Here is a 14,945-nt window from a genome sequence, read left to right as displayed (position 1 = left end):
CTGTCTTCCATGCATACATTGTGCTAGACTGAATTCAAATGGCCTGCACATATCCTTTTCTCACAATTATTACAAGCATTTGTTTCATAACATGAATGTATATGTAGTTCAGCATTTTATATTTTATTTCTTCTTATGTCTGCTCTTGGAGGGTGTCTCAGATGACTTAAATACTCATACACAGAAGTCATTAATCAATTCATTATGTAACATTACTTTTCTTTTACCCATGATGATGCATTATTCCTTCTTTATAAAAGTATTGAAACATAAAGGTGATGTTATTCCTCTTACCTGAACCAACACAGGTTTTACATTACAGTAACTCAAGCTTTCAGATTGTATAGTCCACTTCTCAGGAGTTAGCAAGTGACTAGATACCATGTGCAGTGTTTTAATATTTATTTATGCCTAGCAACGGAGAACAGAATGCACTATTTCTTTCCCACTGGCTGAAAAAGTCATTTAAAAAAGAAAATATTACCACAACTAAAAAGTCCTGGTAAGTAATTCAGGTGGTCATTCCCATGATATAGAGCACTAACAGGGAGATTGTGTTTGTGTGCATGAGACGGATGTGTGTGTGTGTGTGTGTGTGTGTGTGTGTGTGTGTGTGTGTGTGTGTGTGTGTGTGTGTGTTCTCTTCTATAAGCATTACTCTGTGTGTGGTAAACATATCTGCTGACATATGTCTCTCTAGAGCTGCAGAGTTGCTTTACTTGCACTGTGAAAAATGTATTGCCTCAGCTTTCATCACAGATTTGTATGGGTATTGTTTGCTAGATTCAAAGCCCCCTGCAACTAGTATGCAGTATGAACTGCAAGTCCTGCTGTAGTGAACCTCAAAAACTATGCCTTCACTCTTTAATACCTATACATGCAAGCATGAGGCAGTCCACTTGCATGCAACACTGCAAAGAAAGTCAGCTGGTGTGCAATTGTTTTCCAAGATGTGAAAAATATTTTGTCAGTCAGAATGGTTTCTGCCAAACTACTTCCAGTTTAACTGGAAATGGGTACGAGATGAAAACTTTCATTTTACAAGGTAGATTGAATATTCAATGAAGAATATTCTAGATGAGGGAGAACTGAATTTTGTAGGATTATGAGAGAATGGAATTTGAACTCTGGATGAAATGTTTCCCAGTCTGCCTGTCTCACTCATCCACATACAGACACCTGCAGCAGGATGGATCACAATTGAAAATACAAATGGCTGCAGACAATTTTGGAAAAGCTTGAAAAAGTAATCCATAAGTTTACATGTGCTTGACAATATTTCCTAAAAAAACAATATAATCCCTATTACTCTGTAGGGTAAAGGGGCTTAATCATTCACAGCCGTCCTCAGCAAGCTGCATTACAAAACTTCTAGATAACTGTATTTATCAAAATGGATTAACTCAACAGCAGTTTCATTACAGAGACTGTGTTGAAAGCAGGTTTGAAAACCTACATTGTAACAAAGTGACAAGGTCCTGAAATGATTGTGTCTAAATGTTTGAATTTCTGTAACAGCCCACTAACTAATGGCAAAACACTTGATAAGCTAAGTGGTTACTATAATAAAAGGAACTGGCTAATGAATTAACTAGCACTTTCTGTACGTCTCTTGGAAAAGTGAAAAAATAATGATGATACCTTTAAGAGTACATATATTTCAGAAAAATATTGGATTAAAGTGCTTGGCATGCAACCAGCAATCATAAGAAAAGCTCATTTTATTATCTGTTTTGAACAGCAAAGTCTCTTGAAGCGTAAGTAAATTATGCACATAGCGAGAGATATTGATTCATGTTTCATTTTATTTTCACTTTAAGTAGACAATTAAAATTGCTAAACTTGCATTTATATTTTATTTGCAGCATTTGGCGAGGTCCCAGCGTCAACTGCACAGACAGTTCAGGGTATACTCCACTGCACCACGCTGCCCTAAATGGCCACAAGTAAGTAATTGCTTAAAACATTGTACCAACTAAGTATTTATTTCTGTAGAGTTTGAACATGCATTTGTTTTGCATTGGTTCTCCTTACTTGAAAGTTTAATGCAGGCTGTAACATTGTACCAAGTATTTATTTGTGTAGAGTTTGAACATGCATTTGTTTTGCATTGGTTCTTCTTACTTGCAAGTTTAATGCAGGCTGTAACATTGTACCAAGTATTTATTTGTGTAGAGTTTGAACATGCATTTGTTTTACATTGGTTCTCCTTACTTGCAAGTTTAATGCAGGCTGTACAGACAATGAATGGTTTTATAAGTCTATTATGAAAAACGTAAAGTAAAAAATAAGCATCTCGCCCTGCACTTTTTCTGCAAGATTCTGAATATATGATATGTGCACAGTAGCGCAGGCATTCTAAAAGAATTTGGGGGTGCGGTAGCTCAGTTGCCTCATGCCTGATTTCATAACCATGAGGTCAGGATGTCCTCAAATGGCAGATGTCAATAAGGAGTGGTAGAGGCCTACACCCGATTTCAAAAGTGGAATTTGGTTCACAAAGTCACAGCACTTCTGTATTTTACATTGGCTATGCAGACCAATGTAAAACCCAGAAGCAAAGGAAGAGTCTACTAAATTAAGTGCATGGTTTCTGCATTGCTAGAACTGTTCCAGTAAGAGGCTTTTGGTACTTCAGGCAGTATAGGGAGTGTAGGCCACACTGCCTGTAGTACTATGTAACACATACAGATGATGCTGTGCTACTACAGGAGGCGAGCTTTTGGGGGACTGCTAAGGAATGCAAAAATATGTTGCAGTCAGCTGTATGAATTGTCCATGGCTTGCACTGGCAATGAGTCAAAGGTGTAACTTTATTAACAATCTGCCTTCATTTAGAATAACCCTGGATGTCCTTCACATTGTGAAGACGGTGAGAATGCAAGCATGACAGGCATGGTTCCTAGCATCATATATTTCTATGTCCAACCCAGAGGTAGTGTTTCCATGCAACACTACTCCAGAGATGTACAACTCCATTCATTTGTCAGCATTGTAGGTATGGCTGTGGTGCCAGACAGCTTTGGACGGACTCAGTAGGTACACCAAGGCCTCAGCAGAGATTGTACTACATTCCCACTCCCTGTATAGCCAGGCTGCATTCCATTTAGTACCTTGGCATTCAAGATCCAGTATAGGGCATTACTTCTCTCCTGATATGATTCCTTACCCGAGCCGAGGGTGGAGTCATAATTTGGAATCAAAGTGGTATTGATGGCTAGTGGAGGCTGTCTGCTACATAACCACAAGCCTTTTAGTATCTATCCCTAAATTATGATGACCAGTTTAACTACTGCAAATTCTTTTCCAGACTTCTTATCAGTACAGTGCATGGAAGAGTATAAATGGCTGTAAAAATGGAGCTCCCTTTTTCTCCATGGTTGTAACTAGTACTGTATGAAGCACCAGCATTTTTTCCCTTAGTTGCTTATGCTATATTTGTCACTGATGTAAGCTATGTTAAACACATGTATGCTGCACTGTGGCAGAGTTGATGGGGTCTACCTTTGTGAGCACTAGCCAAAACTTACTTGGTACTGTCTGCCACAAAATGCTGTTAACTTTCATCTTTTACAGCATTCTGAAGTGGTTTTTGTGCTTATTGCTATCTACCGAATGGATTTTTGTAGTGTCTACTGTAGGTATAGTTTCCAGAATGTTATATAGACAGTCCCAGAAGAACTCTGGCAGCAAATATGTGCTTTTTCCATCTTATACTTGATATGTTGTTTTCTTGCTTTAGAATATAACTTGTGCACTCTTAGCAGAAGGTTTTTAAATTTTTTTTTGCTGTTCTGTCTGTAACCCATTAAGCTTCATAGATACAAGTGCCTGTTTTCCTTTACAGTTTTGAAACAGTGAGCTGGTTTAATCTGATAATTAGGGCCTTACAGTAGCTTAGTGGAGGTGAATGGCATCAAAATCAGGTCTACTGTATTACTCATACATCAGTATTTTTCAAAACTTTGTCGATATAGCCTGCTTATAATAGACAGTGACGCACAAGGAGATGCTAGCAGATTTTATATATTCTTTTGAGTTAAACAGTCTTAGATTACTTTCTTGCTGTTTGCAGTATATGAGAAATGTCATATGATTCTATATTTATGGCCGAGACATATTTATATCTGTAGTTCATGATTTGATAATATTTCTTACATAGTATGCAGATGGTCATGTTGGTTTCATACACTGTTGAAGCCATGAAATATAAAACTGCTTACCTTGTTAGTGAGAAAGTGTGAAATACTGTAAATTATTTCTTTCTCCTGAAAATAGGCTGTGCTGAATACTCTTTTTCAAGAATGTCAATCAATGGATCAATAAATAAAAAATAAATATATTTCTTGCTTGCTTCTCAACATTTTGTACTCAAGCAGCACAGTTTGCTTTGCTAAATAAATTCTGTAATGGTCTCTGTCTTTACTTCAAATGCATCAGTCAGTGGTAGCTCAGGTGGATGAAAAGCAGTGTTTAACTGATCTGTTAACTGTTTAAAACATTCCTTAGAGCCTCCTTTCTGGCTTTCTGCTGTTTTAAACACATTTTAGTGTTTCACTGCTATCTTTCTGCTGTTAAACATTCTCTAGTGTATCCCACAGAAACTAGGCTAGCTAGTAGGTGTAGCATAGTTCAGATATAGGCTTGCTGCTTCTGTAACTGTTTCTAGTGGTTTGTTCTTAGCATGTTTTTCAGGGCATATTGGATTGGAAGTGGGCTGATCTGCACTTTTGTGAGAGAATTGAGCTAACCGGGACCTGTTTGGTAAAGGGAGGATGGTCAAGGGCTTGGAATAAGCATCCTCATTGGTCCTTTTGAATCTTTTAAATTTTTTTTCAAGCTTTTAGCTTCTGGTATTTAGGCCTTGCATTTGAGCAGGTTTCTGCTTGTTTGCATGTCGTGCAGCACTGTGTACTGCCACGCAGTTTTGTGCCAATGCCAGACACTTAAATTCAACAAATTTTCCCTAAAACCCAGGCAGAAATATCCATCCACTGAGCTCTTCTGTTATCAATTCTAAATAGCCACCCCTAGTGACAACAGTCTTTAACCTAACATTATGGAAAGTTGGACTATCCTTGTTTCTCCTGCCAACCTTGTTGACTTGGGTCTCTTGAGGCAGTGTAGCAATTGCTTCATGTACACAGACAACTTTGGCTCTTGTTTTGGTTGTTGATTGCAATCATTGAATCCCCAAATTATGTCATTATACTCCAGGAGTTCTCACGCAGACCAGCAACTGATGTGTTAGTCATGGTCTCAAACTGAATGCAAAGAAATGCATCATCATTCCTTTCAGCACAATGTCCCCTCACACTATCAAATCAACAACGATACGCAAAGTACCCATGAAGTGGTAAGGGGCCTGGGATCACAAGTTGACTGCGACCTTAATTTCAGCCACCATGTGTCTACTGTATTAAGGGAAGCTTTCTGCATACTTGATTAGTAAAGGCATCGCCCTGAGGGCAAAAGAAGTTATAACCCCCTATACTCAGCACTTATCCGGACCATAAGTGAGTATAATGCCCCATTTGGCATGTGCTGTACTAAGCACATGCAGCAATTAGAGAGACCTCAGAGGTTTTGAACAAAGAAGATCAAAGGGCTCCAGCATGTGCCTTACACAGACCGACTAAAGTCCCTGTCACTATACTCCGTATTGTACAGACTTCTTAGGGGAGACTTATGCCTGGCCTACAGAGCAATCCAAGACCCAAACCTAATGAACTTGCTTCATATCCATAATCAAACAGGACTAGGGATACCTGTTCCAGGGACCTATATATGGCCTGTAACTTAAATAGGACATGCTGGAGGGACAGATTTATCTCCCAGCGACTGTCACTTCTTTGAACAGGCTACCAATTCATGAGAAACAGAGCACTTCTATGACACTGTTCAAGAGGAACCTGGATGAGTGGATGGGGCACTGTATATTCTTACCAGGGATAGAGCCCATAGCCCACCTGGACTTGGGCAGTTATCACTAAATGCAATCATGGATATTGTCTAGTATTTCTATGGTATTACACTGGAATGAAATGGCTAGACTTAAAATGACCTCTGGGGCAATAGCCTAGTAATCTCCTATGATCCTATGAAGATCCCATGCAACTTACTGAATAGGAGAGGAGTCTTTATTAAAGATATTTACATATTTGCATAATCTTATTTAAATCAATACTAAAACCATTATTCAGTTATCTTTATATATATATATATATATATATATATATATATATATATATATATATATATATATATACAAACCATTTACATTTTCTTCTTTCTTTAAACTCTTCATCTTTTGATCCTCATTTTTCCAAAATTTTTGTCACATCCCTTTTTTATTATATAATTTATATTTTTATTTATTATTATTTATATTTTTTATTTATTATAGAATACTTATGCAAAGCTACCCTTCCACAAAACCAAATGTATGAAAACAATTATTCTATCAACTATATCTTCTTTTTTACCCAACAGTTTTCATAAAGTCCATACAGTATATTTTCCTATTGTATTTTCAAGATGTCTTTGTGCCATATTTTCCTACTCTTTTCCCATTTTTTAATACTTCCACATTCTAAGAAGGCATATTACATTGTTTCTTCTTACTTCCATATTGTATACTGTCTCTCCTCATATTGCATATGCTTCTTAAATGCCTTAACATGCAATTTATTAAAGTCGCCATAAGTAATCCATGCACTGTTTCACTTCTTTAAACCTCTCCCTTCTTCTTTTAATACTTCTGATATTTTTCCATCTTTCTGTGAATCAGACCAATAATAGTTCTCCATTATTTATTCTTTCTAACCTCTCCTTGATTCCACTATTTCAATACTTTTCACTTTCCATTGTTTCATTTTTTTGTAATTTGCTTTCATATCCCGGAATATCACTTTCTTTTTCTTCTTATTCATGTCATTAAACATTTTTACACCTTCCCTTAACCATTTCCCCTGTTATTACCACGCCTTTATACATTTCATATTGTACATTATCAAATAAAGATGTAAAGATTCCTCCAAAATAATTACCTCCTAGACCCCATTTTTCTTTCTTATATAGGAATATCTCTTCCTACCAGGTTCAGTCTAGCTACCCAGATAACTGAAAATAATGACAAAGACCACATTTTCATACTTCAGTAATCTCTTGCAGTTCTTTCAATTTCAGCACCCACTGACTTTTAACTAAGCCTTTATCCATCCCCAAGCTTAAGTCTTAAGACTTCCACTTTTTTCACTCCACAAAATACCCCTGTTGTTTCTATTGAATCTCTGTACCCACTTATTTTCTCCTTACTTATTTGTAACCGAACCACATCTAATTATCTTCAGTAATTTTATCATAACTCTTAGTACTCATATTCCATTTCTGTTATTGTCAAGTCATCTGCATAATTTAATAACACTTGAGGAGTATGCCTTTTCCATATGGTTTATGCAATCATGGGGGGGGGGGGATGCAAGGAGCCTGCCCCCTCCCCAAAGCAGTGCTTTTTTCTTTATGTGTCAGAGCATGTGCTTTGAGCTGTCAATGTCAGGAGTGCCAGTTTTTATGCATGGACATTTGTAATATCAAGATTTGATGATTTTGATGTATTTCTGTACACCCATAAATGTGTTTGTATGTCTGCATATATATTTATCTATTTGTTCATCAATATCTTTCTATAGATAGATAGATAGATAGATAGATAGATATTACTACCTAAGTTTGAGAAGGTGTTCAACATGTTTATATAAGTTTAATGAATATGTGTAGTAGTTGAAATTCTATTTTGTGACCCCAGCCTGCATTTTTGTTACTTTTATTTTTTTTAGACTTCCAAGTAGGGCATTGGTGTGCATGAGACACTGTCTCTTACCCCCACAGAAACACACACACACACACACACACACACACACACACACACACACACACACACACACACACACACACACACACACACACACAAGCATGCACACTCCACAGTACAGCAACTGAGGTCTGGACAGAAGCTTTGCTCCCAAAGTTGTAACATGCTCTTAGTTAAAATTGTATATTCTTGAAGCATTTTATTATTTTATGTTATGAACCCACTTCCTAAAATACTTTGGCATGGTTTAAATCTAAATAAAGCATAAAAAAATGTATGCTGGTAGAATGTTGTACTTCCTAATCCATATTATTATCCCTGACAATTTTTCTGTGGTATGAAAGAGTGCTATAATAGTTCTACAAAATGTAGTTTTCTTCTTATTTCTCTTACTTAGACTGTATTTTTTAAATAGTAAAGAATGATACAAACATTGGTTTTACATGCTTCTGTCAATGATTTAGATTTAGTGGTAAAGCTTTAACTTAATGATGGATGAGATAATATTAGTTTAATACTTCTCTGTTCAAATGATTAATTTAGCTATATATTTTAAAACCTTTATGAGATTTATTTTTCTTATAAGACATAAGACTTATAAGACATGTTTTACATATTTTTTGCCTCGGGGTTTAAGCTGTACTGGGAAATACTTTATTGGCTCTAGGCAATAGGACCTTTTGTCCTTTGTTAACCTAGCTTAGTTCAGCTTCTTGTTTCATAGACTAAATTCGATGATTCTCATTTTGTCTTTTTGAATTTTCGATTTTTCCAGAAAGCTATGTACTATGTATAATCAGGTGTAACATTCTATGAAATCAATGCATTCTTATATTATGAACATGAGTTTTCATCATACAGAGGTGGTTTTGTTAAGATGTGCCCATTTTAAATCCTTTTCTTTAATTTGCTTGGTTGTAATGCACTTACCCTGAAGATACATAGGCAATTTGTAAGGTGTTAGGCCCTTAAGTTAGGATTTAATACTTCTTAGATGGGAAATATATTCAAGATTTTATGGTTAGAGTGACTATATCCAGCGTCATCAAAATGTGCAATTCAAGCTAATCAGACTTGTAGTATTTACTAATTTCTCATGTTGTCAAATTTTAAGGAAGGATTCTGGGTGGTGATTGTGCATCTGGAAAATGTTTACCTTTGTAGTTTTTGCTTTCAAACACTTCTTTTATGTAGTTATGCTTTGATCCCTTTCAAGTCCATGAAGTACTGGTACCTTCCATTGCAGCATTCAAGTGTAAGGAGTATCACAATTAGCCTTTTTAATGTCTGCTGTGAAAATTACATTTCTATGTTCTCTGTGGCCAGACCTGCTAGTATAGTATCGAAATCTGGTTTCAAAACATGCAATCACCAGTCCATAACGAAAGTTTTCTGGCCCTGCATGGAATAGGAGTCATGGTCTTCTGTCTATGGGTACTTTTTTAAATCAGTCTCTAAGAGGTATCCTTACTAGCAGACAGAGTCATATGTTGTCACCCATCTGCTCACTGCTGTAGGATTCTGATCTTCACATGAAGATATTTAACAATCAGAAAGTAGTTGTCTAGCAGTAGATTTCACTGTATCCAGTTTTTGATTATGGTATCACTGAATTCAGTGATTTCACCTTGCACTCTCTTTTTATGTCTAAATCATTTCTAACTGTAAATTTCAGGTGCAGCAGGTCCTCACTGAAATCATTTTCTATTTTTTGCTCAACAACTCTAGACAAAGCTAAAACTACTGGAGGGGATAAAGGCCTAAATCAGGGAAAACTTTTAAATATTATTATAATTCACTTAAAATATGAAAAAATATGTGAAACTCTATAGTGATGGTGAAAATATTGTAAGGTGTAAGTAAGGATATCTCACAGTACTTTAATACATAGAAATAATGTGTAGGGACAATGCCATGGTGATGCTCCTGTGAAGCATGGTTGTTCAGACAGCATCCATGTCTGCTTCTGTCTGCAGAATTGTGAGGAGTCATCACACACACACACACACACACACACACACACACACACACACACACACACACACACACACACACACACACACACACATGGCACTCACACCTGTAACAGGCAAAGGTCGAGTTCACATATGTGATGGTCGTGTGCTGGACCAGGCTGACATTCTTATCTTGTACAATATGCAGCATATAGTAAACATGGTTCAGATAATGTGTAGAACCACAATAGCAGAGTATCCTTGAAACCACAGTAGCAAAAAAAACAATGATATCTTGTTCTTATGTTCACTGAACGTTTTTTATTCCACAATAGATAGCATAAAATCTCTTAGCGCCTCGGCCACAACCAGCCATTACAGAGTAAAATTCTTGTTCATCAAATTTTCTTTTTATATACTCAGCATTATTTAATTAGTCAATTACATTCAATTAGCTTAAAATCAATGAAAAAAAGCTTTTTCTTAAAGCAAAAACATTTCTAAATAAAACTTTGCCAATTACATTCCTTATTTAAACCATTAGGTTGTAATGTGTTATATTTAATAATAAAAATCGATTCTTTTTTCCTGAGTAAATGTTTTAACATTTCTTCACTGGCAAAATATTGTAAAACCTGCTCTAAAACTGTTACTTTATTGAAATGTTCTGCTACGGGACTTATAACTTTGTTTTTCTTGATGTCCCTGATATGTTATTTTATTCTTTCACTTAGACTTCTTTTAGTCTCACCTATATAATAGTTTTTACAAGAACATCCTATAGCATAAATAATTCCCCTACTTGCACAAGAGAAAATTCCTTGAGTTTCAAACTTCTTTTCATTTATTTTCTCAAAAGTTGGCACTATAAATTGACAAATCGAACATTTCCCACATGGAAAAGTTCCTAATCTTATTGGACTTTTGAAGATGTTTTCTTTTGGTTTGTTGTATTTGCTATGAACCAAAAATCCTTTAAGTTCCATCCTCTCTGAAAAGAAAACCTTAATTCTATTTGTGAGAGTGATGACACTTCTTTTTTTATCTGCTTCCAATACCCTTTTAGTAATTCATTTAACCTGTCTGAAAAAAGGGTGTGTTTAGTGACAAAGAATAAAGAACTATCCATTGATATTTAATTTTTACAATTCTCTAAATTTTTATTATGTAAATTTCCACTTCTGACTTCGAAACTTCCATAGATTTTAGCATAAGTGTCTAACACTATATCTTGTTTATAGCCCCTGCTTAAAAACATATCTATGGCTTTCTTAGCTTCCTTCCGTGATTCGTTTTCATCATTGCATAGTCTCTTTATCCTAAGTAATTCTCCATAAGGAATAGAAGTTAAATTATGAGGTGGATGACAGCTAGTAGCATACAGCATCAAATTAGACTGATTAAACTTTCTGTGTATACTAGTTTTGATCCTTCTTTTCATTTTTCCTTCCAAAGTAGTATCCAAAAAATTTACCACTAATCCCACTTGTGCCCCATCAAATTGAATTTCATATTCATTATTATTTAGGTACTGCAAAAATTCTGGTACGTCTTCTTTGCCCCCTCAGCACACAAATATGAGGTTGTCTATAAATCTAAAATATTTTATGACATGACCTCTATAAAATGTACTTCTGTATATGTGTGTACTTTCCACTAGCCCCATAAACAAGTTTGAATATGCTGGGGCAAAAGCTGTCCCCATTGCAGTACCTTTATTTTGTCTGTATAGGCTCCCTTCAAACTCAAAAATATTATTCGTTAGACAAAAATATATCAACTATTTGATGTAGTGAGTTCTGGGGTTATCACCCAGAAAATACTGTATTGCCTCTAGGCCATAATAATGTATACTAGTGTACAAGCTAACTACATCTGCTACTACAAAGTACATTTCTTCCGTCCATATAATATCTTCTATCTTTTTCAAAAAGTCAAAAGAATCTTTTATATAAGATGAAAGCTTTAATGCTTCTTTTAACAAAAATTCATGTAATAAGCAGCTCAAGTTATGGGTAAAATAACCACTAGCTGATACTATTGGACGTCCCGGGGGGTGTTGTAAATTTTTATGAATTTTGGGGACACAAAAAAATCTAGCTACCACATTCTCTTTAGTCACAAATTTGTTTGACACTTCAAAAGCTGTAAAATAATGCTTTCTGACCCTCTTATGCAATAACACCTGAAAGTCATGCTGTGCTTGAATCAAAGTATTTACATTTACTTTACTGTATACTGATTCATTGTTTAAATGTTGCATGCACATGTCACAGAAATCCAAAGAGTTCATGACTACCAACTTGCCCCCCTTACACACACAGACACACACACACACACACCCAAACATGGCACTCACACCTGTAACAGGCAAAGGTCGAGTTCACATATGTGATGGTCGTGTGCTGGACCAGGCTGACATTCTTATCTTGTACAATATGCAGCATATAGTAAACATGGTGCAGATAATGTCTAGGTTGTACTGCAGTGTCCCCACTAGACTCATCTAGGCAAAGGAAATGGACTTTAAGCAGGTCAAACACTTGTTCGATGATTATACAGGCCTGCGATAAGGTGGTAAAGTGTATTAGAGTGCTTTTTACTGAGGTTTAATTGGGAAAACTTTTAACTACTTTTATTTTTAATTCACTGGCTTGTGCTACTTAGTTTCCTCTGGAAAAGAAGGAACCCTTTCAGTCTGACCATGAAACAGACTACTGGTCCCACAGTTGGTCCTTCTTCCAGCCTCAAAAAGAGAAAGAGAATGTTAACTAAACAGCCTTTGCCACCAGAGCAGGATAGCAATTTGTCTCAACCACAGGTAGGTGACTCTGCTGTGGCCACAGCTGGTTCTACAGAACACTCCTCTTTTTTTCCCCAGAGCCCACTGGTGTCCATATAGACCAGGGGTTATTCATGTCCTCTGATGCTGTTGGGGTCCCATCAGTTGGCTGGGGAGAGCCACTCTTGTCAGCTTTGGGAGAAGGGGCAGGAAAGGTGCCTCTGCTTAGCAAGAATGTTGTGCCTTCCCCTGTGGAAGCTGCTGATGCCATTAATAATCCTATTTGCCTCAATCTTATTTTCAAAATGAAACAGAAATCTAAACATTTATCTTCTCCTACACCAGTTCCAGAGTCTTGTACAGGCTATTGACCTTTTTCAGGTGGTGTCTGGTTAAAGATAAAGGGATTCCCCTTTTCCTGCAGATATTCAAGAAAATGATGTTGGAGAGGAATATAGTGGGACAGATACAAGTTTTTCTCCTCAGATTTCTGATTCAGACTCAGAGGAGAGCATGGCATGTGAATCTCAGTCAGGGAATGTCTTTCTCTCAATGTGCCATCGTTTTCAGTGGAGAACACTGTGGTTTCTTAATCCCTCATAAAATACGATGAGCGGTTACAACCAAAATTCCCAAAACCTCCTCTCATCCCCCCAGTGCTGTCTGCATTTGAAGACTGTCTGTCACATCCTGTGGTTTCCCTGACAGCCAGTGTTCTGCACCAAGAAAAGCAGATAAACTGTACAAAACTCCTTAGTCTTTCAATTTTTTATATACTCATTCTAGACCCGACCAGTAGCTGTAGCTTTAGATAATCCATTTGCTGCCAAGCATTTTGTTCATTCTAATTGTTCCTCCATCAGGCAAGGATGGTAAAACAGTTTATAATTTTGGGAAAAAGTCTATGCTTCTTCAGCTTTATTTTTTAGACTTTTGAATTGTCAGTGATATATGTTACAGTTTATTCTGATTAATTGTGAAAGTATGAGGAATATTTTATCTGCAGTTCCCTCTTGTGAGGCCAATCTGCTTTGTGTAAATTAGTTTCTTCAGTTTCTTGTGTCACTACTAACTTTTATTTCCAGGGCTGTTGCCACTGGAATTGTGTTGAGGAGGTTTGCCTGGCTGCATTCTCAAAACCTCCTAGAAGATGTAAAAATGAGATTTCAAATTGTCCTTTCCATAGTGATTTAGTTTTTGAACCCTCTTCTGAAAAAGTTATCAAAAATGTTGAGAGAAGAAAGCTGATACAGGAAATTTCTCAGATTTTTTTCAGTCCTCTTTCTCCAAATTTTTCAAGAGATTTTCAGCTCCCTTATCCAATTTTCCCAAGAAAAAATGCAGTCTCAACAAAATGCTGGTAAGCAGGTGTTCATAATCCAATGGCATTGATGTTTCAAAAGCAGGAACACCCCAGAACAAAGGACAGTCAACAAGTCAGAATGATTATATAAAGAATATTGTCCTATACCTACCCTGCCAGTCCTTATCCCTTACAGACAATTTACCTCTTTGGCAACAGATTGTTTCAGACCAATGGGTTTTAAGACTGATTCAGCAAGGTTGCAGATGGCAATGGAAAACATTTCTCCATTCCAGGGAATTATTCCACATCCACCAGATGATGAAACCTCTCTGTTCACTCATATCCTGCAGCATATGCTGTCTCGGGGGGTAATAGAAGCAGTTCTTCCCTCCAAGTTGGGCAAGGCTTTTATTCAAGAATGTTTTGGCATTAAGGAAAAAGAAATGCTTGGAGACCAGTTCTAGACCTTTGCTTTCCTAAACCAGTATGTGATTGTACCCTAGTTCAAAATGCTTTTACTTCACAACTTGTTTCTCCTTTTTCTTCATTTGAGTTTTTGGTAACCTTAGATTTTAAGGATGCTTATCATCACATTCCTATTCATTCAAACGTCAGTCATTTTTTAAGGTTTTATGTGTCTGGATCATATTATCAATTATCTGTCTTAAACTTTGGGGTATCCATTGCTCCAAGAGTGTTCATAAACTGCCTGGTTCCTGCCATAGAACACTGCAGGCTACCCACATTTTTTTATATTTAGATGATGTGCTTATATTTGAGTCTTTTTAATTTGTAGAATAATTTATTAATTTGTCTTTTTAATTTGTAGAATATTTTTCAAAATGTCAGGAATCTCTCACTTAGGTGAGAGATCTCCTATCCAAATTGGGTTTCCAAGTGAGCATTCAAAAGTCATTTTGGCTGCATCACACAGGACTGTATTCTTGGAATGTCTGCTAGACACCTCAGTACAAAGAAATTTCTTTCACAGGAAAAAAAAATCGATCTATATTTATATCTATTGAGGGA

Source organism: Protopterus annectens, chromosome 11.part0, assembly GCF_019279795.1.
Source record: "Protopterus annectens isolate FY-2018-M chromosome 11.part0, PAN1.0, whole genome shotgun sequence".
In the NCBI taxonomy this organism is placed as follows: Eukaryota; Metazoa; Chordata; order Ceratodontiformes; family Protopteridae; genus Protopterus; species Protopterus annectens.
Note: the sequence above shows the minus strand (reverse complement) of the source record.